Genomic DNA, 24545 nt, shown 5'->3' with positions numbered 1-24545 from the left:
TCTAACATTTAATTTTAATCCACATGACATTTTTTAATCGATTAATCCATAAAATATTATATTATTATTAATTATAATTAAAAGGGTAAAGTTAGCAAAGGCTACCTAAACCATTTAATTTTATTTCCAATGACATTTTATAATCCATTACTTCTTCTTCTTCTTCTTCTTCTTCTTCTTCTTCTTCTTCTTCTTCTTCTTCTTCTTCTTCTTCTTCTTCTTCTTCTTCTTGTTGTTGTTGTTGTTGTTGTTGTTGTTGTTGTTGTTGTTGTTGTTGTTGTTGTTGTTGTTCTTTGTTGTTCTTTGTTGTTGTTGTTCTTTCTTCTTCTTTGTTGTTGTTGTTGTTGTTGTTGTTGTTGTTGTTGTTGTTGTTGTTGTTGCTGTTGTTGTTGTTGTTGTTATCCAAAAGATTACCTAAGTCATTTAATTTTATTTTACATGACATTTTTATAATCCATTCATTCATAAATTATTATTATTATTATTATTGTTGTTGTTGTTGTTGTTGTTGTTGTTGTATTATCATTATTATCTATACAGTAACATAAAAAATGATATTTTGAGCAATTCCTTAAGTGTCAAGTGACATCATCTTACTCTAGCTAAGTGATAATTTAAGAACCTTTATAAATTTTCTAACATAAATATGCACTAAATTTTTCATAACCCCATGAATAATAATCTTGGTAACTAAAAAGACAAAGAAAGATAAATATGCACTAAATATTTTATAACTACATTAGTAATGATCTTGGTAACTATAAAGATAAAGAATAAAAATTGGTTAAATAAATGACTAAGTGATTATGTAAGTAACTAAAAAGACAAAGAATAAAAATTGGTTAAATAAATGACTACGTGATCATGTAAGAACGACCTTCACAAACTCTCTAAGAAAATATGTAGTTAATGATCTTGGCAACTAAAAAGACAAAAAAAAAAAAAATGGTTAAATTTACTCATTAAAATAATTTTTACATCTTGTAACTCCTTATAATTTATTAAAGTCTAATTTCAATAACTCTCATTTATCATTAGCACTAGGAGGATTTATTGAGATCAATTATAACCGAGAACTCAAGAGATATATCAATTAAAAGCCATATAATGCAAGATTATAAATAAGATCACAAAAAGGCGACAGGACTTCCATCCACCTATAATTTTTTATTTGCATACTTTTGTTTAATCTTTTACATACACTCTATTCAATTGGATTCTAATTTATTTTTTGTTTATTTTCAAGGTATACTTATCAAGGATCTAAATGTGAAATATCGAGGTATAAACAATTAAATTTTCATTCTTTCTACTTTTATTTCACATATACCAAGTATTTTTGATTCCCTTAAGTAATAAGTTTGATTTAATGGTTACAATCCTCGAATATTAAAATGGAATACTGACTTAGTGGTTGTTATTAAGACAAATCAAACCATCATATAGATTCAGGGCTTTTGGTGTCATTCCTCATTTTATAGTTTTGACTAATATCACAAAATTTTAAAATACCCTAACTATAATATATCTCCAAGTCAAAAAAGAAAGTACAGAAAAAAGCTGAAAAACACTTTCACAAACAATACACCGAAAACAAAACAACAACAAATGTCAAATCCGTGATTTTCACGGGTCACAAAACTAATTACTACATCAAAATCCTAGTTCTCGACTACGAACAAAGTGAAGATAGTCGCAAGAAGGCGTGCTTAAGTTGTTAGATATCAGGCATTCACCTTAATTATGCTTGTAATAGTAGTTGTTTTTACAACTTCATTGAACTAGAGGAAAACATTGATTAACCTTCTTATAAATTTACATTATTATTTATCAAATTCTTGTACTCCTTCTGTATTGGTCATTTGTTTACTTTTCCTTTTCTATAATTTCGCTTTTTTAGTGTGCGATCATCCATAGACAGTTCTAAAGGATATTTCATGTCAGCCGACCCCAATCATTTAAGGACTAAGGCTCTGATGTTGTTGTTGTATTATAAACAGGGCTTTTACATTAACAAGCTATTTAATTAGTTTTGTTTTTTGATGTATAATTATGTGATTCTCAACGGCGTTTTCATTCACTGGCCCAGACCATTGACTTAGCTTGATAAATACAGAGTATAATTTTAACTAACTTTGGTAACGAGTTACTCTTACGTAATATAATTTTATATTAATAAATTGACTTGGCTTAATTCACGCTGATTACAGATCAAATTACGTAAATACCACATCATGTGAGTTTCATGTCATAACTTTATTGAGTTGGGTGTTAATTAATTGAGTTAACATCATTAATTTTTTTAATAAATTATATTTTTATTTAGATTATTAAAAAGTAATAAAAACTAACAAAATTCAAGCACTAGTAGTGTACGCGTGATTGACTTTGTCCCAAGTGTAAACTTATTAATGTGAAATAATTGTTTTATTCACGCCAACAAATTACACAACCCTAATAATTTCCAAAAAAAAATTCTACTGATTTACTTACCTAGTTGCTTTAGGACTTCCTTATTGTTGTCGGTAACGAGAACTCCTCACCCAAGTAACAAAGCACATATATATAAACATAATCTTTCACTTAAAAACAATTGCAAATTATACATAAACAACACTAAAATCCGAGAATTTCATCAAAATCGTCATGGATAAAGTGAAAGAAAAAGACAACCTAAACATGAATAATAATAATACTAAGAGATTAATGAAGCTCAAAGATAATGAAGATACTAAGGTGCAATTATCGTACGCTCAACGATTGGAGAATTCAACCCGAAAGATGCAAGAAAGGTACAATCAAGCTAAAGATAGCCGGCAAAAGATATGCGTGATCGGGTTAAGTGATGCGCCTAACCCACGTGGTCGTGGTGAGACTATGGTCAAGAAGGTATTACCTAATGGTGTTAGAAAGCCACTGATGTCTAACGTAAAGCGTACCTCAAGTTGTGTCAAAGATGGAGGCGTAAGAAGAAATTATCAAGGGTATGGCGGCATCAAGAGTAACAAATCTAACAATAATGGAACTTTTGTGTTGTCGAAGAAACGGGATGAACTGAATGAAAAGAGGAGATTGAATGAGGTATACAAATTGTCCTATGCTGAAAGGGCAGAGATGGTGAAGAGGAAGTTGCAACAACGCTATGATCAATGCGAAGAAGAAAGCCGTAAGAAGACGTGTTTCATTTGTTAGATGGAAGCTCTGAAATTTGGTCGCTAAGCTAATTGGCTTTAGCGACTAATTTATGAATATTAGCGACTAACTGAGTTGGTCGCTAACTAGCCTTTTCCTTGTAGTGTTAATTGATCAATATCTTAACTATGCTTGAAATAGCTTTTTACAACGAATAAGGGATATTAAAGAGGACAAAAATGTGTATACCTCATTGATAAAGAAACATAGATCAAGGGGAGTAAGATAAATATAGGATATTAATCCCACATTGACGAAGAAACGTAGATCATGGTAAGAGCTAAGTATAAACTAGTATTCTTCAACTGTAAGAAAATCCACGCAGCCATGCATTGAGCACAAAGCGAACTATTCTTTCGCCTTTTACTAAAGAATACCGTGTGCTCGTTGTTTATAAGTGGCATACGTTAATTTTTAGAGGAAGCTCCTTCATCGGCGCTTCCAGCAATTCAAGTGCAATTTTGTTTATTGTTAATTGTGTTTTCGGCCTTCAGCCCCTTAATTTTCATTTGTCACATATCGATTACTGAAACAAAAGAAAATTAGCCTCCTAGAAGATGCTAATATCGTAATTCTTCTGCATTATTATAAATAAGGTTGCAATCAACATATTTAGTAGCCTAAAAGTACAACTCATGGCCCTAATCCTCTCATTATGAGGACAATAATGATACCTCTTCTTAGTGGTATAAGGAATACAATACAATAGCGAGTTTTTAAATGTGTCCTCAACAATAGTGCGATCACATGATTTAAATATCATTATTAAATCTCATTTTAAGAATATAATTGGGAAGTAATATTGTTACTGTCAACTGGTCAACATATATCGGTAATGATTGGCTGACTAGAGTTTGACATTACTGTCGTGTGACGGTGGTGATCAGTTGACCCCCTAGGTCATACCTAAAGGGCAATACTCTTAATTGATTATTTAATTAATCGTATAATGTTGTGAGTTAATTAAATTACTTGAAAATTGACGGACGATTTTGGAAGTAAAATTTACGTATCAAATTGAAATGTGATTAAATGAGATACGGTCTGAGTAATTGAATTGTATCATTACTCGGATGAAATTATTGTTTAAAGAAACAATCGGAATTGAATGATTTATTATAAATACAATCTGTTGTGATTTATAAATTGGTAAAATATTTTGGCACAAGTAATTATGATATTACTAAGTCAATTTTTGTATGTGGCGTATTTTTATTAATACGTTGATTTTTAATATGTTAAAAATACATAACAAATTTATATCACATATGACATGTGACATATTGACAATTGACAAAAATAATATGGATACCATATTAACATATGTGCCGAAAATAAGAGGAGGTTTAAGCTAATATTGTGGTTGTTTTATTAAGTGGTAAACACAATCATTACATGCTTTAGTAGCCATGCAAGCCTACTGAACATTGTGAAGACAAATGTATGCATGCATTGGCTCCCCTCCCACTCACCCTTGGTCCGGTTTTTAAGAGGGAAAAAACTAATTGTTTTTCCCCTTAATTTTCCTCTTAGACTATAATGTAAGATCATTCATTCATTCATCTATCTTATCTAAAAATAAGAGAGTTTTAGAGAGATAAAAATACTCCCAAAATTCCTTCTCCTCTACACGGTTTTAGGAGCTTAAAACCAAAATAATTTTGGTTCAATTTTCACTACATTAATATTATACTAGTACTTATAATATTAATTAGATTAAGTGTTAAGCCTTGGGTATAAAGCTTGGGGAGAGATCTTGTACTTAGATCTTGTTCATCCATAAAGGAAAAGCTCAAGAACAAAAAGAGAAAGGTGATCTCTCTTGTGCCCTAATAGCCGAAATCTACAATGTAAGGACATGATTTCTCCTCTATTTATATTATTGTTTGCATGCATAAGATCCGTTTTAATTTTATGACAAATTAGTTTAGACATATATGAGTATGTTTTTATGTATATGAATCTACATTTCCTTCAATCGGTATCAAGAGCCACGGTTGTTTGCATGCAAATTGGTTAAAAGTTTTTCCAAGTTATATGAATAACAAATAAAACTTGTAAAATTTGTGTTATTATGATATACCACGAAATTATTACATGCATGTTAATATTTCTGGTCCTAAAGTGTTTTAGGATATTTTGGTTAATTTTTCGGATTTTTATTGTTCATAATTTACAATAATGGCATTTAAATGTGATTTTATGAGTAAAAATGTCATTTTTGGTCTAAAAATAGCTATACTTCGAATTTTCACTTGGTTTTGGATATGTTGTCACATAGGTTAATATGAGTTAAATTTCGAATCTGGTCATAGAAAATTAATATGTTGTCACATGCAATTTTACAAGATGTGTGTAAAATAATTGGCTATAAAGAAGTCTTTTTGCATGATTTATGAATTTTTGAAGAAAAATAGCATAAATAGTGACATTATTAGTGTAATATTAATAAATCATAATCTATGACTTAGGAAAAACGTACAATGTTGCATTTTATTATATTTTTCAGATCTAAAATTGAAAAGTTAATGAAAATAATTTTTCCATGTTTTTTTTATGATTATTTTATTAAAAATCGATAAACCGCGACATTGTTTTTCCGGAAAAATTTCGAAATTTTTAACCTAAGATTTTGAACATTATGAGTGTCATGGATTTTTCCAGAATGTTCATGAATTTAAATTTCAAATTTTGAATTTATTTGAAATTTTTTAGATTTATTTGAAGTTTAATAGCTTATTTTGTATTTTTGGTCCATTTATGAACAATTTTGTAAATAAAAGTTAATTATGGTCAAATTATTAGTGAAGACTATATTTTGAGTCCTAAGAGGTTAGGGTAATTAACTTATGCATAAATATGAGTTTATGTAATTTTTTGTGATTATAAAATGTTGAAATCACGCAAATCCGTAAAAACCGAGTAATATACGATATTGGCTAATTAAAAGGCGATTTAGCATAAAAATTGAGCATGTTCATACATATTATAATGCTGCATTTTTCCTTTATGATTGTCATAATTTTAATATATGTAATTTTGTATTATGTAATTTTACTTAGTATGGCCTTAGATTTTAATTGGTATTTCCCGAAATGTATGGGAATATCGATTCGGTTGTAATTTTATTGTGATCTCGTATCACCGTTTTGTAATTTAATAGATTTATTTTATTTTAGTTACAAATGTATAATAGGAAATTATGTAATTTGTTATGTAATTTTATTCATTCCGGAGTTCCAAAAGACGGATTACTTCAAGAATGGCGATACATTAAGATGGTGTTACCTCGAGATGCGTGCCACAACCGAAGTTCAAGGGACCAATGGAGTTGGTTTCCGAATATGTAATAGATTAATAGTTTTTCTATTTTAGGAAAGGCCATACTAGGATTTATTTATCTTTATGCTTGCATTTTATTTTATGTCACATGCATCGCTAAATCGCCATAACTAAACATGCATTGTTATTTTATCGAGTTTATCGACCGTGTCAAATATAATTATCGTAGTTCACCGCTTTAGTTCACTTAAAACGTGATAGATAATAATTTGACATGACCTCTCGCTAAAACAATTAATTGAGACATAGCCTTGCCAAAGAGTAGAAACCATGAAAACCTATTTCGCGAGGGAGTGCGCTCGGCCCCACCGGGGTACAAACCTTGTTACGTAGGGGAAGTGGGTGATGAATGTTAAATCCACCGAATTCATGTTGATGAGGGATGTATCGGCCACACCGTGCCCAAGTTAATGTGGGTTTGGATCATGGACACATTTATTCGAAATTTGGATTGAACTCAACAAAAGTATTTGATAAGGATGATCATCCCCACCGTGCCCTTGTCGATGTGTTTTGGGCTATAGATAATTGTTAATGTAATATTATCGACCAAGAGTTCTAAAAGTAGAATCGATTAAACGTTAATCCACCGAGTTATATTGATAAAGGATGTATCGGCCCCACCGTGCCTAAGTCGATATGAATTTGGGTCTTGGAATCATTTATTATAGTTGGGTAGAGGTCACTATATAAATGTTCATATCTTGTTAATTTTGCAAGTATGATTTAAAAAGACAAATGTTAATATTTCCTTTCCTCCATATTTGTAGTGCATTACAATGAATCCATCAAATGCTACCGCACCAATTACTATTGAGTCATATCACCATGTTCTTGACGACGTATGCTCCAACAATAATTTCGATACAACTAGAGAACTTCATTTCGGGATAGGTTCGGATGGAAACCTTAATTTCATCACCTCTTCTAAACCACCCACTACTACTAGACCTCGTGTGAGTCCGTCTCAGGAAGACTACCTCATGCAAGCTATAGGGTCTTTGTCTCTGGAAGATAAAGATGCCAAAGCTAGTGGGAGCTCTAGCAATCAAGTTCTTGCTACAAAGGGCAAGAGGTTCAAGAAGAAAGGAAAGAAAATCAAAAACTTCAAGCAAGTTAATGATGAGTGCCATTATTGCTATGGCATGGGACATTGGCTTAGGAATTGCCCTATGTATTTGCGAAATATAAGGGAAGGACTCATTACTCCAAAAGGTACAATTCCTAAAGAAATTTATGTTATTGATATAAATTATACTTCCACTACGGCATGGGTACTAGATACCGGTTGTGGTTCTCACCTTTGTAATCATTTATAGGGTTTAAGAGATGTGGAGAGGCTTAGCAAGGGAGATGTGGATCTACGCCTTGGAAATGGAGCTCGGGTAGCGGCCGAATCCAAGGGAACTTATGTTTTAGCTTTGCCAAATGGATTTGAGTTGTATTTGCATAATTGTTTTTATGTACCTACACTCTCTAAAAACATTATTTCAATCGCCATGCTAGACGTGGACGGTTTTTGTTTTGCCATTAAGAACAATTGTTGTACTATTTCTAGGAATGATTTGGTTATTGGCCAAGCTACTTCCATCAATGGCATTTACATTTTAGAGACCTCAAAACCGACAAGAGATATTTATAACATTCAATCAAAGAAACTCAAAACAAGTGACCCAAGTGAAGCGTTCATTTGGCATTGTCGATTAGGTCACATAAACGAGAATCGCATCAAAAGATTAATTTCGACTAATGTGATTACACCATTTGATTATCAATCATATGGTACATGCGAATATTGCCTACTTGGCAAAATGACTCGTAATCCTTTTAGTGGTAAAGGGACACGAGCTAGTGAACTATTAGGACTCATACACACCGATGTATGCGGACCAATGAGTATCACCGCTCGTGGTAATTATGACTACTTCATAACCTTCACCGATGATTTAAGTAGATATGGGTATATCTATTTAATTAAACATAAGAGTGAAGCGTTTGAGAAATTCAAGGAATTTCAAAACGAAGTAGAGAACCAATTGAATAAAAGGATTAAGGCACTACGATCCGATCGTGGTGGTGAATACCTTAGCCTTGAATTTGATTCACACTTGAAAAGTCGTGGTATTACATCACAACTTTCTCCACCCGGAACACCTCAACTTAATGGTGTTGCCGAAAGGAGAAATCGAACCTTACTTGATATGGTTCGATCCATGATGAGTCAAACCGAGTTACCGAACTCGTTTTGGGGATTTGCGATACAAACCGCAATTCGATCTTTGAATAATAGTCCCACAAAGTCCACCGAAAAGACTCCATGTGAGATGTGGACGGGTAAGATCCCAAATATATCCTATATGAAGATTTGGGGATGTGATGCTTACGTCAAAACTAAGAACGACAACAAGCTTGCCCCAAGATCCGAAAAATGCACCTTTGTAGGTTACCCTTCGACCTCTCGAGGATATTACTTCTACAAACCTCAAGATCATAAAGTGTTTGTGTCTTGCGAGGCTGTCTTCTTAGAAAAGGAATTTATTTCTAAGAGACATAGTGGGAGAAATTTTGAACTTGATGAAGTTCAAGAGCCACAAACCGAAATAGAGACGCAAGAAGATGTTCCTTCGTCGTCTAACGCGGTTGTACCTCCTCCACTAAGAAGGACGGGCCGAGTTATTCGCCATCCCGATCGATATGTGGGACTTATCGAGGAAGATGGAACACTCGATGTGTTGCTTATGGAAAGTGACGAGCCCGCCACCTACAAGGCCGCAATCTCTAGTCCTAATTCCACCTTATGGCTTGAAGCCATGAAGTCCGAAATGGATTCTATGCTTGAAAACCAAGTTTGGGACTTGGTAGATTTGCCTAAAGGGGCAAGACCCCTCCAATGCAAATGGATATTCAAGGTCAAAAATGGCATAGAAGGACATGACGATGTCTACAAAGCTAGGCTAGTGGCAAAAGGATTTACCCAAGTCCAAGGTCTCCATTATGATGAGACCTTCGCCCCGTAGCCATGCTAAGATCCATACGGATTTTGTTAGCGATCGCCGCATTTCATGATTATGAAATATGGCAAATGGATGTCAAAACCGCTTTTCTAAATGGGCATTTAGAAGAGGAGGTGTACATGATACAACCCGAGGGTTTTGTTGATTCTAAAAATCCTAACAAAGTGTGCAAGCTTAAGAGATCCATTTATGGTCTTAAGCAAGCATCAAGAAGTTGGAACCATCGATTCAATGATGTAATAAAGGAAAATGGTTTCACTCGAAATGTTAAGGAACCATGTTTATACATGAAATTCAGTGGGAGCAATGTTGTGTTCCTAATCTTGTATGTCGATGACATACTACTCATTGGAAATGATATTCCAATGTTGTCTTCTGTTAAGAAGTGGTTAGGTAACCACTTCCAAATGAAGGATTTAGGAGAGGCACAACGCATATTAGGTATCCGGATCTATAGAGATAGATCCAAGAGGATATTGGCACTAAGTCGAGAATCTTATGTTGATAAGATTCTTCGACGATTCAGCATGGACAAATCCAAAAGGGGTTTGGTACCTATGGTAACCGGAACGATATTGAGCAAGACTCAATGTCCCTCCGAACCCCATGATGTTGAACGCATGAAGTTGATCCCCTACGCTTCCGCTGTTGGATCAATCATGTATGCCATGATATGCACACGTCTCGATGTCTCGTATGCCTTGAGCATGACGAGTAGATATCAAGGAAATCCAGGTGAGAGTCACTGGATTCTTTGTCAAGAACATCCTTAAGTACTTGAGAAGAACTAAGGACTCTATCCTTGTGTTTGGAGGAGACACAGAGTTGCGTGTTAATGGATACACGGACTCAAGTTTTCAAACAGATAGAGATGACATGAAATCACAAGTTGGTTTTGTTTTCATGCTCAATAGTGGTGCCGTAAGTGGAGAAGCTTCAAGGAAGTCAGAATCGCGGATTCGACAACGGAGGTGAGTACATAGCAAGCATCGAAGTCGCCAAGGAAGCTATGTGGATCAAGCAATTCACGGAAGGTCTAAAAGTAGTACCTACCGCCGATGATCCCATCACTCTCTATTGTGATAATAGTGGGACGATCTTCCAAGCTAAGGAGCCAAAGTCTAGTAATAGATCTAGACATGTACTTAGAAAGTATCATGTAATAAGAGATTTCATTGAAAGAAAGGAAATTGCGATTTGTAAGGTTGGGACGGATGACAACATAGCCGATCCGCTCACCAAGCCTTTATCGCAGGCTAAGCATGATGGGCATGTTACGTCCATGGGACTTAAACGTGTACCAAATTTCTGTTAGATTTTGAAATGAAATAAAAGTGTTGTTTTTGTTCATGTTCATAATCACATTTGTCTTTTATCTTTAATTTATACTTTGTTACATCCATACGGGTTGTAGAGACAATTGAACCCCGTTAAAGTGAACACGGATTAACATAGTATTTGCCCATAGTCACTTGTATGAGGTGACGTCTCGAAGTGACTAGAGTGTGAGGCGATTGATGGCAAGTTCAAGTGCCATAGAGTCATGTGAGATGACTAGTCGATCACATAGGCAGACTGTTAGGAACATTTTGTCGGGCCTTATGACCGCTTATAGAGTTCTGGCAAATTTATATAGCCTGGTCGTGGCGAGAGCTACTATAGTATTCGAATGAGTCGATTCTTTTGACTAAAGACTATTCGCCTAAGATGGCACGGTTTCAGATTAACTTTGATTTGTGTTACTACGACCTTCGTAAATGGGGTCAAATAGTCATATTTTGGGTTATGATGGCTGTGGCTAGTCGAAGGGAATGAGTGCGATAGGAATTGTCCATCCCTAGTCAGGGTTATAACAATATCTCAGGGCCACTCGAGGAGTAATGAACTGGAAATGCGTGGCCACGCTCGGAAGGTATCCAGAGTGGATAAATCCGGTCAATCAGTAATTATGATATTACTAAGTCGATTTTTGTATGTGGCGTATTTTTATTAATACGTTGATTTTTAATATGTTAAAAATACATAACAAATTTATATCACATATGACATGTGACATATTGACAATTGACAAAAATAATATGGATACCATATTAACATATGTGCCGAAAATAAGAGGAGGTTTAAGCTAATATTGTGGTTGTTTTATTAAGTGGTAAACACAATCATTACATGCTTTAGTAGCCATGCAAGCCTACTAAACATTGTGAAGACAAATGTATGCATGCATTGGCTCCCCTCCCACTCACCCTTGGTCCGGTTTTTAAGAGGGAAAAAACTAATTGTTTTTCCCCTTAATTTGCCTCTTAGACTATAATGTAAGATCATTCATTCATTCATCTATCTTATCTAAAAATAAGAGAGTTTTAGAGAGATAAAAATACTCCCAAAATTCCTTCTCCTCTACACGGTTTTAGGAGCTTAAAACCAAAATAATTTTGGTTCAATTTTCACTACATTAATATTATACTAGTACTTATAATATTAATTAGATTAAGTGTTAAGCCTTGGGTATAAAGCTTGGGGAGAGATCTTGTACTTAGATCTTGTTCATCCATAAAGGAAAAGCTCAAGAACAAGAAGAGAAAGGTGATCTCTCTTGTGCCCTAATAGCCGAAATCTACAATGTAAGGACATGATTTCTCCTCTATTTATATTATTGTTTGCATGCATAAGATCCGTTTTAATTTTATGACAAATTAGTTTAGACATATATGAGTATGTTTTTATGTATATGAATCTACATTTCCTTCAACAACTGGTGATGACGACTTCCCCATGACCGCCCAAGCTCACTAAATGCAATACCTGTCAAGTCTGCTCACCATCCCCGAATGGATCACCGCAGGATTTACAAAACAACAACAACGGGGTCAGTACCATTCAATCAATGTAAGACAAACAAACAATGTAACCAACTGATCATCCTCCATAGTAACCGACTACACACCGAAGTGTGTAGCCCTGCCAGATTACCCATCGCAACAGGTAATCCACTCCGCCAGTGGGTGACCGCAGCCCATCCCCACCAAGTCCAGCTCATCAACGAGCGACTAACAATCCCTGTCCCTTAATGTGCACATCTCCTCCCGTGACGGGTTCCACGGAGGGCGAACTAGGGTGTGAAGCCACTCCCGCAAGTGACTCCACCACAATCACACAACACCACAGCATCACAGCTGTCACAACACCACAACCGTCACAACACAACCACATCACCACCGTCATCACAACACCCATACTCCGATGATCAGCAGATAACAACAATTACAACACAAGCACAGTCTTAAATCAATTACCAGTAACTGAGTAGGGAAACCCTACCTTTTCGCGATCCAAGCACACATAAGCAATCAATAGCAGTTCCTCATGACACCGTCACCTAAATACAATAATCACATATAATTCCAATTACCACATCGCACAAAATCCCTTTCCCCCAAATCACTAATTAGGGCAAAACCCTAAAAGACCAATTAATGAAACTTACGAAAATAGAGGCTTACCGACACAATCGACACAAGGAAAGATGAACTAGACTCACGAACGATCCACACCATAGGGGGAGATTTGGAGAAGATTAGAGTGTCGTTGAGTGATATGTTGTGTAACAGTGTAATTAGAAACTGATTTACGTTTTAATATAACCCTAATCATCTCCAAATCAAACCGCTGGAATATTACCCGTCAGACCGGATACTCGGTCGAGTGTCGAGTATACTCGGCCGAGTACCCTCTACTCGGTCGAGTATTACTCATACTCGGCCGAGTATTCCTAGGCAGAAGCCAAACAGAATACCAACACACTTTACTCGACCGAGTAGGCCATACTCGGTCGAGTACCGACCTAAAAATCCGTAGTATTACAGTCTTCCCCCCTTAAAAAGAACTTCGTCCCCGAAGTTCCAACCCAGCCTATAAAACATGGACACCTAACATTAACTCCACCAACCACGCTTACTAGTTAACATATCCTCTCGATATTGACTCCATAATATTATCGAATAACCACAATATAACGTTGCCAACCTTGTCTCACTTCCATAACACTCACTAGCAACACAATACCAAGACAATCCACAAAAACAAGATCAACTATCGAAACGGAATGTTACATTCCACCACCCTTAAAAGGAACTTCGTCCTCGAAGTTTACTCACACTCATAACATCATCATCCAACTGTCAACACTATTGAAATATTCTCCCATTCCTAAACATCGAACTACTACAAGCACGGTCATGACCTTTAATAAAATCAATCAAAACAAATATCCGTCATTTATGCTACACCAACACTCTACTTCCAATTATACTACCATATGCACAACCATCAAAATCTGTTTTATCGCATCCTACTCCTCTTAAGATAAATGTTACGTCCTCGTAACTCACTAATACTAAATCCTAGCTATATCGTCTCATTATCCTCATCACCACCGCATGTCAAAGATAACCACCTATAATCTAAACACTCGTCATGTATATATCCAAGGCTCTCTTACTTAAACATTTCTCATACCTCAACTCATTCGGCACACCACCTAACCCATACCATAAAACTCGTAGCAAAATCACCATACTAACTCTCCATTATTACTGCAAAACAACATACCTCTCTATGTAAAGCACCTATCTCCGAAAAGCATAACTCACAATCCACACTCGTTACGTACACTCACACTAGATCCTCAAGTTCTTTCCTTTATTAACGCAAAACCCATACATAACTTAACATGACACTAATTCCCCAACACCCTACACTCACTGTCTCAACAAAGGATAATGAACCACCTGCATCTTTCAGGTCATTACCACACATGTTTTATGAATCACTTGCCATTACTATGTCTACTAAAGCCTTATCAAGAACAAGATCAAAATTACTGTAACAACCTCTCACAACCGTGTCCCATCAACAGAATATCACTATACCATGACAACAACGAAAACATATACAACTCTAATTCATATCATACTCTACCCTCATTCCCAAACTTAACCTGGTAAAGAAAACATCAATAAACAAGACAACTGTCTATCTGCACAAACTGAAACTCGCAGGGAGCAAAATCAAACAAAACAACAATCTATGTACAACTGGTATGTACTGTCGAAACTCGAATCATAATCATCCCGCCTACTCCACCACAACCGGTGACGGCATCGCAACACCGCCACCAACCGCCGCACCGCAGTGCGAAAATGCCCGCATCACAACATGAAGTACCCTGCCCGGATCACCACTCGAGGCACAACAACCACATCGATAAACATCACAATCACATATAATTCCCATAAACACTGACTCCGTATGATATTTCGAACAAGAAAACTCATTCAAAACCATTTTACTAGATTATAACACAACATATTATACTGAATAAACTGACAAGAATCTCATGAACATCATCCTTACCATTTCACGGAATAAACATGTATCATCAATACACGTACAATTTTAACTATCCATGCCAGATCAATCAAATTATTACCTTTTGAACCTCATTCCATTAGTATATCGTACCCAACATAAATTACAAAACATTCATATAACAACTTTATAATTATCACACCCTACCACTTCTTGTGAGGTCATAACCTCACACAAACATTTACACATATCATAGACCCGTAATCACATCCAATTAGTCAATCCTGATCACGTAAGTTACCCCCCGATAAAGGTTACCTCTCGCTTGAGTTTAACTCGTATGCCCCTCATAAGACATTCTCCCATTCGCATATCCATCACCCCCTGCCAAAAGTAACCATACCATTAATACTCAACTACTAACAACCGCCTCATATAACCACATCGTATGCTCTCTCACAACCATACATATCAACCTGGTCTCTACAAAATCAACCTTTTTAGAATTGCTACCTTTCTAATATACCATCACCCTTAACCACTAGTCACAAACGATAACACTACCATTGTCCGGACATCAACCTCTTACACTCATCTCTAAACATTACGATTTCTTTCCTAACTTTGGTTAACATCCCTAATAACGAACATCAAATCCATCAACAAAATTACCTCAACGTTCTTCCCAATACTATTCTTAATTGTATTATTATCCGACTCATCACCAAGATTTCATATCGTGCAAATTCTCTACCCAACTTTTACTTTACTTAATTCCTCGAAACTCCTGAATAATCATGTTGTTCTGAAACTCCTATATAACCATTAACTCAAATCCTCATGATAGTATCATACATCTCGACGATTCCTTACTTTATATCACATAACTCCGGTGAACATTTTCTTAGTTTTACTCCCCTCATTCTTTTCTTTTTACACTCGACAAAAGCAATTAACCACTCAACTCCTTATTACCTCTTACCTAACTCTTTAATGCTCCGGTTACCTTCTCATTGCTCCAAAACTCACATCTCATTATTTCATATCGATATCATCTAACTCCTTCGATATCATCTAACTCCTTCTTACCATAAATATTCTCTTATTATGCTATCACTCACCCTTGTCACCAATCCATCCATAGAATCAACGTTTATTTGTTCAAACAATTGCATCTCCCTTTTTACATCTCTAGAAATCAAAATTCATTTTATACCGTTAATTGCCCAAGGAAATCACACGTTAGTTTCACCTCTTGATAACACCAATCCCAAATTCGACCACTATCTACCCATCGCGGCATAACTCGCTCTCACTACACACCATTTGTTTTCATCCCTCTATAACGGCCTTTTCCCACATATATCCTTAACCAACACAATCCTAACCGTCTCCCTCCATAAATCCTTACACATACCACTATATCACTATTCATATCCCTCATCTCAATCTTTTCTTTCTCACGTTTCTTTACACCCACATCACCCTTGCTCATATATACTTACTTTTATATTACTCAACACACGACTATATCACTCACCATATCTCACAAAACATGCTCTTTGCCTCAATTAGCCCACATTCTTCCTTTTTCTTTTTCAACTATCTCTCACATGTCTTCCTTATCCAACACATGTCCCTCATAAGCCGGCATTCTCCCTATCATAGCATTTGGTAACTTACGTATCAAGACCGTCACATATATAAAAGAACGCTTAAGACTCAAAACATACATGTGTATATACCGTACGACTCAAAACAATGTAAAAACATAGCCACCGACTCAAAGTGGCCGCCCACTGAGGTACTCGGTCGAGTACATAACATACTAGGTCGAGTACAAGGTACTCGGTCGAGTAACTATATTACTCGGTCGAGTTTTCAACTCCAGAAGCAAACTCAATTGTCGCAAAAGGATTACTCGGTCGAGTATTGGAAATACTCGGCCGAGTAGACCTTACTCGGTCGAGTATGAGACTACTCGGCCGAGTTCACGACTCCAGACGCTAAACAGTATTATCACAGAGATATTACTCGGCCGAATATGGAATACTCGGTCGAGTATAAAAGATACTCGGCCGAGTAGGGACTACTCGGTCGAGTATCGGCGCAGTTCTCAGCACCGTCCAGTTTTCGTAAAACGGTCATATCTCACTCGTTACTTGGTCATTTTGGGCGTGTGACCTTTCGTTAGAATCGTAAGAGGACAAGTTATCACCTCAACTTTGAATCACAGCAATATCATTTCCATAACTCGACTTATGACAGTTTTAAGATAACCCTTCCGTAATCGGTCTTTATACAAATCAAGTTTTCTAAGCCAAAACAACTTGAACATAAATAAAGCAACCATTATCAACTCAACACTTCTAAAACCAGTACATGGGTGAACTTTTATCATACCCACATGAAAATTAGACACGACATTCATGTATATAGACACATGCCCGTAACCATATGCTACTACCAACAATCAAGCATTATCATTATCATGTTCATATGCACATGTACCACTACCATACTTCATGCTCAAGATTGTATTAAACAGGTAACATGATCACATTCTTCATGCTCAATATTAATCAGATACGAATTCACAATTCACCTTTCATATTTTACCATGCTCCAACACTTAACATGCTAACATATTTTATACCAAATCCGTTTCAACAAGTTTCACCATGTCTTACACATGTTTCCACACATCTCACTTCCTTTCACATGATTCCACCATTCAAGTTCCACATACCACACACACGCATCGAAAAGACTCACAACAAATTCCCCCTGATGACCGGCTTGAGATTGTGAGGGCCATAGTGCGACTTCGGGACGTCTCCCAAGTCTTTGCGGTAGCTCCAAACAACTCTCCCCGGGTTCATTTTATTTAGACTCCCTAAGTTCATTGGGTTCATTAGTTTTAGGTGCCAGAATCTTCGGCTCTGATACCACTTTGTAACACCCCCTCATACCAAGGTACCTTACCAGGACTACCCAAGCATGAAAGGCTGTTACCATCTCGGTTGCCCGAGGTTAGTATATATCAAAAGCGTCCGTCCTAAACACATCTATTAGAAGTACTGTAAAGTATTAATGTTTACAACAATCAAAATCCAAACCAAAATCAATAAAGTGAATACAACTGAGGACAACTACAAAATCATAGCTAAGACTCGTGACTGTGATACTACAACTGGTGATGACGACTTCCCCATGACCGCCCAAGCTCACCAAATGCAATACCTGTCAAGTCTGCTCACCATCCCCGAATGGATCACCGCAGGATTTACAAAACAACAACAACGGGGTCAGTACCATTCAATCAATGTAAGACAAACAAACAATGTAACCGACTGATCATCCTCCATAGTAACCGACTACACACCGAAGTGTGTAGCCCTGCCAGATTACCCATCGCAACAGGTAATCCACTCCGATGGGTGACCGCGGCCCATCCCCACCAAGTCCAGCTCATCAACGAGCGACTAACAATCCCCGTCCCTTAATGTGCACATCCCCTCCCGTGACGGGTTCCACGGAGGGCGAACTAGGGTGTGAAGCCACTCCGCAAGTGACTCCACCACAATCACACAACACCACAAAGATCACGGTTTGTCACAACACCACAACCATCACAACACAACCACATCACCACCGTCATCACAACACCCATACTCCGATGATCAACAGATAACAACAATTACAACACAAGCACAGTCTTAAATCAATTACCAGTAACTGAGTAGGGAAACCCTACCTTTTCGCGATCCAAGCACACATAAGTAATCAATAGCAGTTCCTCATGACACCGTCACCTACATACAATAATCACATATAATTCCAATTACCACATCGCACAAAATCCCTTTCCCACAAATCACTAATTAGGGCAAAACCCTAAAAGACCAATTAATGAAACTTACAAAAATAGAGGCTTACCGACACAATCGACACAAGGAAAGATGAACTAGACTCATGAACGATCCACACCATAGGGGGAGATTTGGAGAAGATTAGAGCGTCGTTGAGTGATATGTTGTGGAACAGTGTAATTAGAAACTGATTTACGTTTTAATATAATCCTAATCATCTCCAAATCAAACCGCTGAAATATTACCCGTCAGACCGGATACTCGGTCGAGTGTCGAGTATACTAGGGCCGGGTACCCTCTACTCGGTCGAGTATTACTCATACTCGGCCGAGTATTCCTAGGCAGAAGCCAAACAGAATACCAACACACTTTACTCGACCGAGTAGGCCATACTCGGTCGAGTACCGGCCTAAAAATCCGTAGTATTACATTGTGGCTAAAAGGCAGTATAATGAGCGCGAGGCAACAAAGTTGACGATGAGCACTTTTGTTGGGTTGTTGAAGCTTGTCATTCGTTGGGGTTATTCATAGAGATCTCAAGCTTGAAATTTTTTTGTTTAAGAGCATTGAATTGGCGAGGATTTTCCCCTTCAAAGTATCGGCTTTGGCCTCTCTGTGTTTTATTAGCCAGGTGTTTATAAATATGTTGAAATTTAATATAAATCCCCTATCTATTAAAAGAATAGGTGAACTCACTAATTTTTCCTTTAAAAATCATCTTTTTAAATAAGGAAGTTAGTTATAATTTAATTGTATTCACTAAATAAAAAAAAAATTAATAGTTATAATGTTTTTCATTATATAATTCTTTTCATTAAAATTAATCTTTTCATCAAATTATATAATTTTCACTAAACACTAAACTATAATATTTTAATTAAAATATAAATAATATTAAATCTTTATTGATACTATTATTTGAGAATGACATGACTCGTACAGTCATACTACGCAAAATTATAAATCGTTTTGATTACTTTCATGGCAAAAAAAATTGAGAGAAACTGGAATCATTAGTTTTGTGGTATAAAAAAATAGTTTTTGATTACTTTCATGACAATTACGTTAATGAGATACCACTATTAAATTACAGTTTAGTTTTACTTAGTATTCTTGAATATATTTACTGTTAAGTTTTTTTTTCTCATATCAAATTATAATGACGTGAAATATGAAAAATTAATAAGTTTTTAAGTTAGCATGATTAAGTAATATAAAAATAAAAACTCTATAAATACCCGCGTATTCATTGCGCGTGATCTAAACTAGTTGTGAATCAATTGACTTAAATGTAGTATTCCAATCATTTTAATTTTGTGTAACCCTTATTTCTTAGTTCTTAGCCCTGATTTTTTGGGTTTTAAACCCTTACTTCCAGATTTTTAAACCTTGGAGTTTTAACCCTAATATCTGGGTTTTAAACACAACCCTACTTTTTTGGCATTATAACCTTTATTTTTGGATTAGGAAACTCTAATTTTTCGGTTGTAAACCCTAGTTACTGAAAATAAGATGAACAATCTTACCTTAAGTGGGGAAAAATATAAGAAGAGAGGAAAGTTGAAATGAATAAATGAATTGAATAGATGTATAAGGGAGAGAGAAGACTAAGTATATAATAGAGTAATAAGGGTAGTATCGTCATAAAATTAGGCTTTTAAGCTAATAATTTGAATTTTGACGGAATATGTCACCAGAATATAAAAAAGTGTGCAATTTTTTACCTCAGAACATTTGAGGTAAGTAATTTAATAAAAAGAGTATAAAATGGTTTTTTTTAGAGGAGTAATTATTAATTTACTCTTGCAAATATACCAAAGAGTATACATCATTAATCATTATGAGGTACTTCCTCTGTCCCGGTCATTTATTGTCCTATTTTATTTTGGAGTGTCTCAGTCAATCGTCGTCCTTTCTATTTTAAGAATTAAACTTGATGAACAATTTGATTATTTACACTCAATTTGACCCACTTTTCATTTAGTAATTGACCCTCTCCTCTTTCAGTTTCTTGCCCTGTCGATATTATTTTTTGGATGAAAAAGCGGGAATTTGTTAGTGAATACTCCCTCCATCTCGGTCACTTGTTATTCTTTGGTTTTGACACAAAGACCAAGAAAAGTGGAGAGGGTCAATCTAGGTAGCACCGACATGGACACGGACACAGACACGACACGGACACGTGACACGGCATCCCATGAAATTTAGGACACGGGACACGTTATTTAAATTTAATAAAATATATATTTTGTAGTTATATATGTGTGATTTTACTTTTGAAAAAGTATTTGATATTAAATTTAAATAAATGAAGGTATAATTTGATGTTAAATATAACTTATTCTCATTTTTAAAACCAAAAACCAACTTATAATCAATCTATTTCGACATCTCATTACTTGTCTAAAGAGCATCATTTGCTCACCAAATTCAAGCATATAACAATTCACGTCATTTACCTTAAATTCAAGTTTCCGTTTGAAGGTGTGTCCAAATACCATGGACACGGCTTAAAATACCATGGACACGCGTCGGACACGTGCCCAAATAAAAGATGAAAGTTAGACACGACTTTACAGGTGTCCGACACGTTTTGACGTGTGACCGACGAGTGTCGTGTCTGACACGGGTGTCCGACACGGGTGTCCGACACGGGAACACCGATTAGGAGGAGTGTCCGTGCAACCTAGGGGTCAATTACTAAATGACATGTGAACCAAATTGAGTGTAAATGATCAAATTGTTCGTCAAATGCTTTTCTAAAATAGAAAGGATAATAATTGACCGAGACACCAAAAAATAGAATCGGATACCAAATGAGCGGGACAGAGGGGGTACTTTTTATATGGACAATGTTAGGGCGTCACCTGGTAACACACTATCTTGACTCTTGGTGCCACCAAAACTAAAATAATCCAATAATAATAAATACAGTATTAAACTGAAAATTCACGTGGTAGCGGTGATGTTTGTCATTTGCACATGGTACATAATATTTTATGCTTTTGCAAAATGACAATGTTTAGGGGCGATATCGCATATTCTTTGCCATTTTTGCCTTTGGCTAAATTGTTTGACAAAAAAAATAGATTAAAATATCAATGAATTTACAAAATTATCGTCGATGGTACTCAAATTCTATATCCGCGGTGGTAATAAAATTGAAGCACTAATACATGTGATTAACCCTTGTCCAAGTTTAATTTATACACAAGTTGGCAATAATTATACAACTCTACAAGAAAAATCTTGTTCTTTTGTGGTTAATTACTACATCAAAACCCTAGTTCTCGACTACGAACAAAGTGAAGATAGTCGCAAAAAGGCGTGCTTAAGTTGTTATATATCAGGCATTCACCTTAATTATGCTTGTATTAGTAGTTGTTTTTACAACTTCATTGAACTAGAGGAAAACATTGATTAACCTTTTTATAAATTTACATTATTATTTATCAAATTCTTGTACTCCTTCTGTATTGGTCATTTGTTTACCTTTAATTTTGGCACAAAGATCGTGGAAAGAGGAGAAAATCAATTATTTGATGATAAATGGACTGAATAAATAAATAAATAAATAAATAAATAACCTGAATAGAAGGTGTACAACTTTTTATGTAATAATGTAAATGTGTTAAATAATCCGTTGACAAGGCAAAAGAAAATTAACCTTGTGATAGATGCTAAACTCGAAATTGTTTTAATACGATAATAATTTCTCAGAATTATTGGATTTATTACACGTTTTTAACAAAAAAAAAAATCTTATATAATAATACATTTTAGTGTATTTTTAAAGTTTCCCGGTCCGACGATTAAGCATTACTTGGATTTTCAAAAACCGTTTTAATCTTTATTCTCGATTTAAATTCTAAGTTTTTGTAAAAGAAATTCGGGCTTCAATTATAAAACCCATAAATTTAACTTGACTTGTGTATCCCTTTCACTTCCCATTTCTGTTTTTCCACTTTTCCTTTTCTATAATTTCACTTTTTTAGTGTGCCACCATCCATAGACAGTTCTAAAGGATAATTCATGTCAGCCGACCCCAATCATTTAAGGACTAAGGCTCTGATGTTATTGTTGTATTATAAACAGGGCTTTTACATTAACAAGCTATTTTAGTTTTGTTTTTTGATGTATAATTATGTGATTCTCAACGGCGTTTTCATTCACTGGCCCATGCCATTGACTTAGCTTGATAAATACAGAGTATAATTTTAACTAACTTTGGTAAAGAGTTACTCTTATGTAATATAATTTTATATTAATAAATTGACTTGGCTTAATTCAGGCTGATTACAGATCAAATTACGTAAATACCACATCATGTGAGTTTCATGTCATAACTTTATTGAGTTGGGTGTTAATTAATTGAGTTAACATCATTAATTTTTTTAATAAATTATATTTTTATTTAGATTATTAAAAAAGTAAAAACTAACAAAATTCAAGCACTAGTAGTGTACGCGTGATTGACTTTGTCCCAAGTGTAAACTTATTAATGTGAAATAATTGTTTTATTCACGCCAACAAATTACACAACCCTAATAATTTCCAAAAAAAATTCTACTGAATTACTTACCTAGTTGCTTTAGGACTTCCTTATTGTTGTCGGTAACGAGAACTCCTCGCCCAAGTAACAAAGCACATATATATATAAAAATAATCTTTCACTTAAAAACAATTGCAAATTATACATAAACAACACAAAAATCCGAGAATTTCATCAAAATCGTCATGGATAAAGTGAAAGAAAAAGACAACCTAAACATGAATAATAATACTACTAATAAGAGATTAATGAAGCTCAAAGATAATGAAGATACTAAGGTGCAATTATCGTACGCTCAACGATTGGAGAATTCAACCCGAAAGATGCAAGAAAGGTACAATCAAGCTAAAGATAGCCGGCAAAAGATATGCGTGATCGGGTTAAGTGATGCGCCTAACCCACGTGGTCGTGGTGAGACTATGGTCAAGAAGGTATTACCTAATGGTGTTAGAAAGCCACTGATGTCTAACGTAAAGCGTACCTCAAGTTGTGTCAAAGATGGAGGCGTAAGAAGAAATTATCAAGGGTATGGCGGCATCAAGAGTAACAAATCTAACAATAATGGAACTTTTGTGTTGTCGAAGAAACGGGATGAACTGAATGAAAAGAGGAGATTGAATGAGGTATACAAATTGTCCTATGCTGAAAGGGCAGAGATGGTGAAGAGGAAGTTGCAACAAGGCTATGATCAATGCGAAGAAGAAAGCCGTAAGAAGACGTGTTTCATTTGTTAGATGGAAGCTCTGAAATTTGGTCGCTAATTGGCTTTAGCGACTAATTTATGAACATTAGCGACTAACTGAGTTGGTCGCTAACTAGCCTTTTCCTTGTAGTGTTAATTGATCAATATCTTAACTATGCTTGAAATAGCTTTTTACAACGAATAAGGGATATTAAAGAGGACAAAAATGTGTATACCTCATTGATAAAGAAACATAGATCAAGGGGAGTAAGATAAATATAGGATATTAATCCCACATTGACGAAGAAACGTAGATCATGGTAAGAGCTAAGTATAAACTAGTATTCTTCAACTGTAAGAAAATCCACGCAGCCATGCATTGAGCACAAAGCGAACTATTCTTTCGCCTTTTACTAAAGAATACCGTGTGCTCGTTGTTTATAAGTGGCATACGTTAATTTTTAGAGGAAGCTCCTTCATCGGCGCTTCCAGCAATTCAAGTGCAATTTTGTTTATTGTTA

General features: G+C 35.4%; 2 non-coding genes across 2 annotated transcripts; both read left to right on the top strand.

Annotated features, from left to right (window-relative positions):
• The first annotated feature begins 3515 nt into the window (after nt 1-3515).
• Nucleotides 3516-3633, top strand: LOC141615657 (U5 spliceosomal RNA). The gene has a single exon (XR_012530066.1). It is a non-coding gene; the product is annotated as a U5 spliceosomal RNA (small nuclear RNA).
• A 20761-nt stretch (nt 3634-24394) lies between these two features.
• LOC141615645 (U5 spliceosomal RNA) lies at nt 24395-24512 on the top strand. The gene has a single exon (XR_012530055.1). It is a non-coding gene; the product is annotated as a U5 spliceosomal RNA (small nuclear RNA).
• The last annotated feature ends 33 nt before the right edge of the window (nt 24513-24545 follow it).

The sequence above is a fragment of the Silene latifolia genome, chromosome 11 (assembly GCF_048544455.1).
Source record: "Silene latifolia isolate original U9 population chromosome 11, ASM4854445v1, whole genome shotgun sequence".
Lineage (NCBI taxonomy): Eukaryota > Viridiplantae > Streptophyta > Magnoliopsida > Caryophyllales > Caryophyllaceae > Silene > Silene latifolia.
The sequence above is the reverse complement of the archived record's forward strand: the minus strand, read 5'-3'. Positions and strand labels throughout refer to the sequence as shown.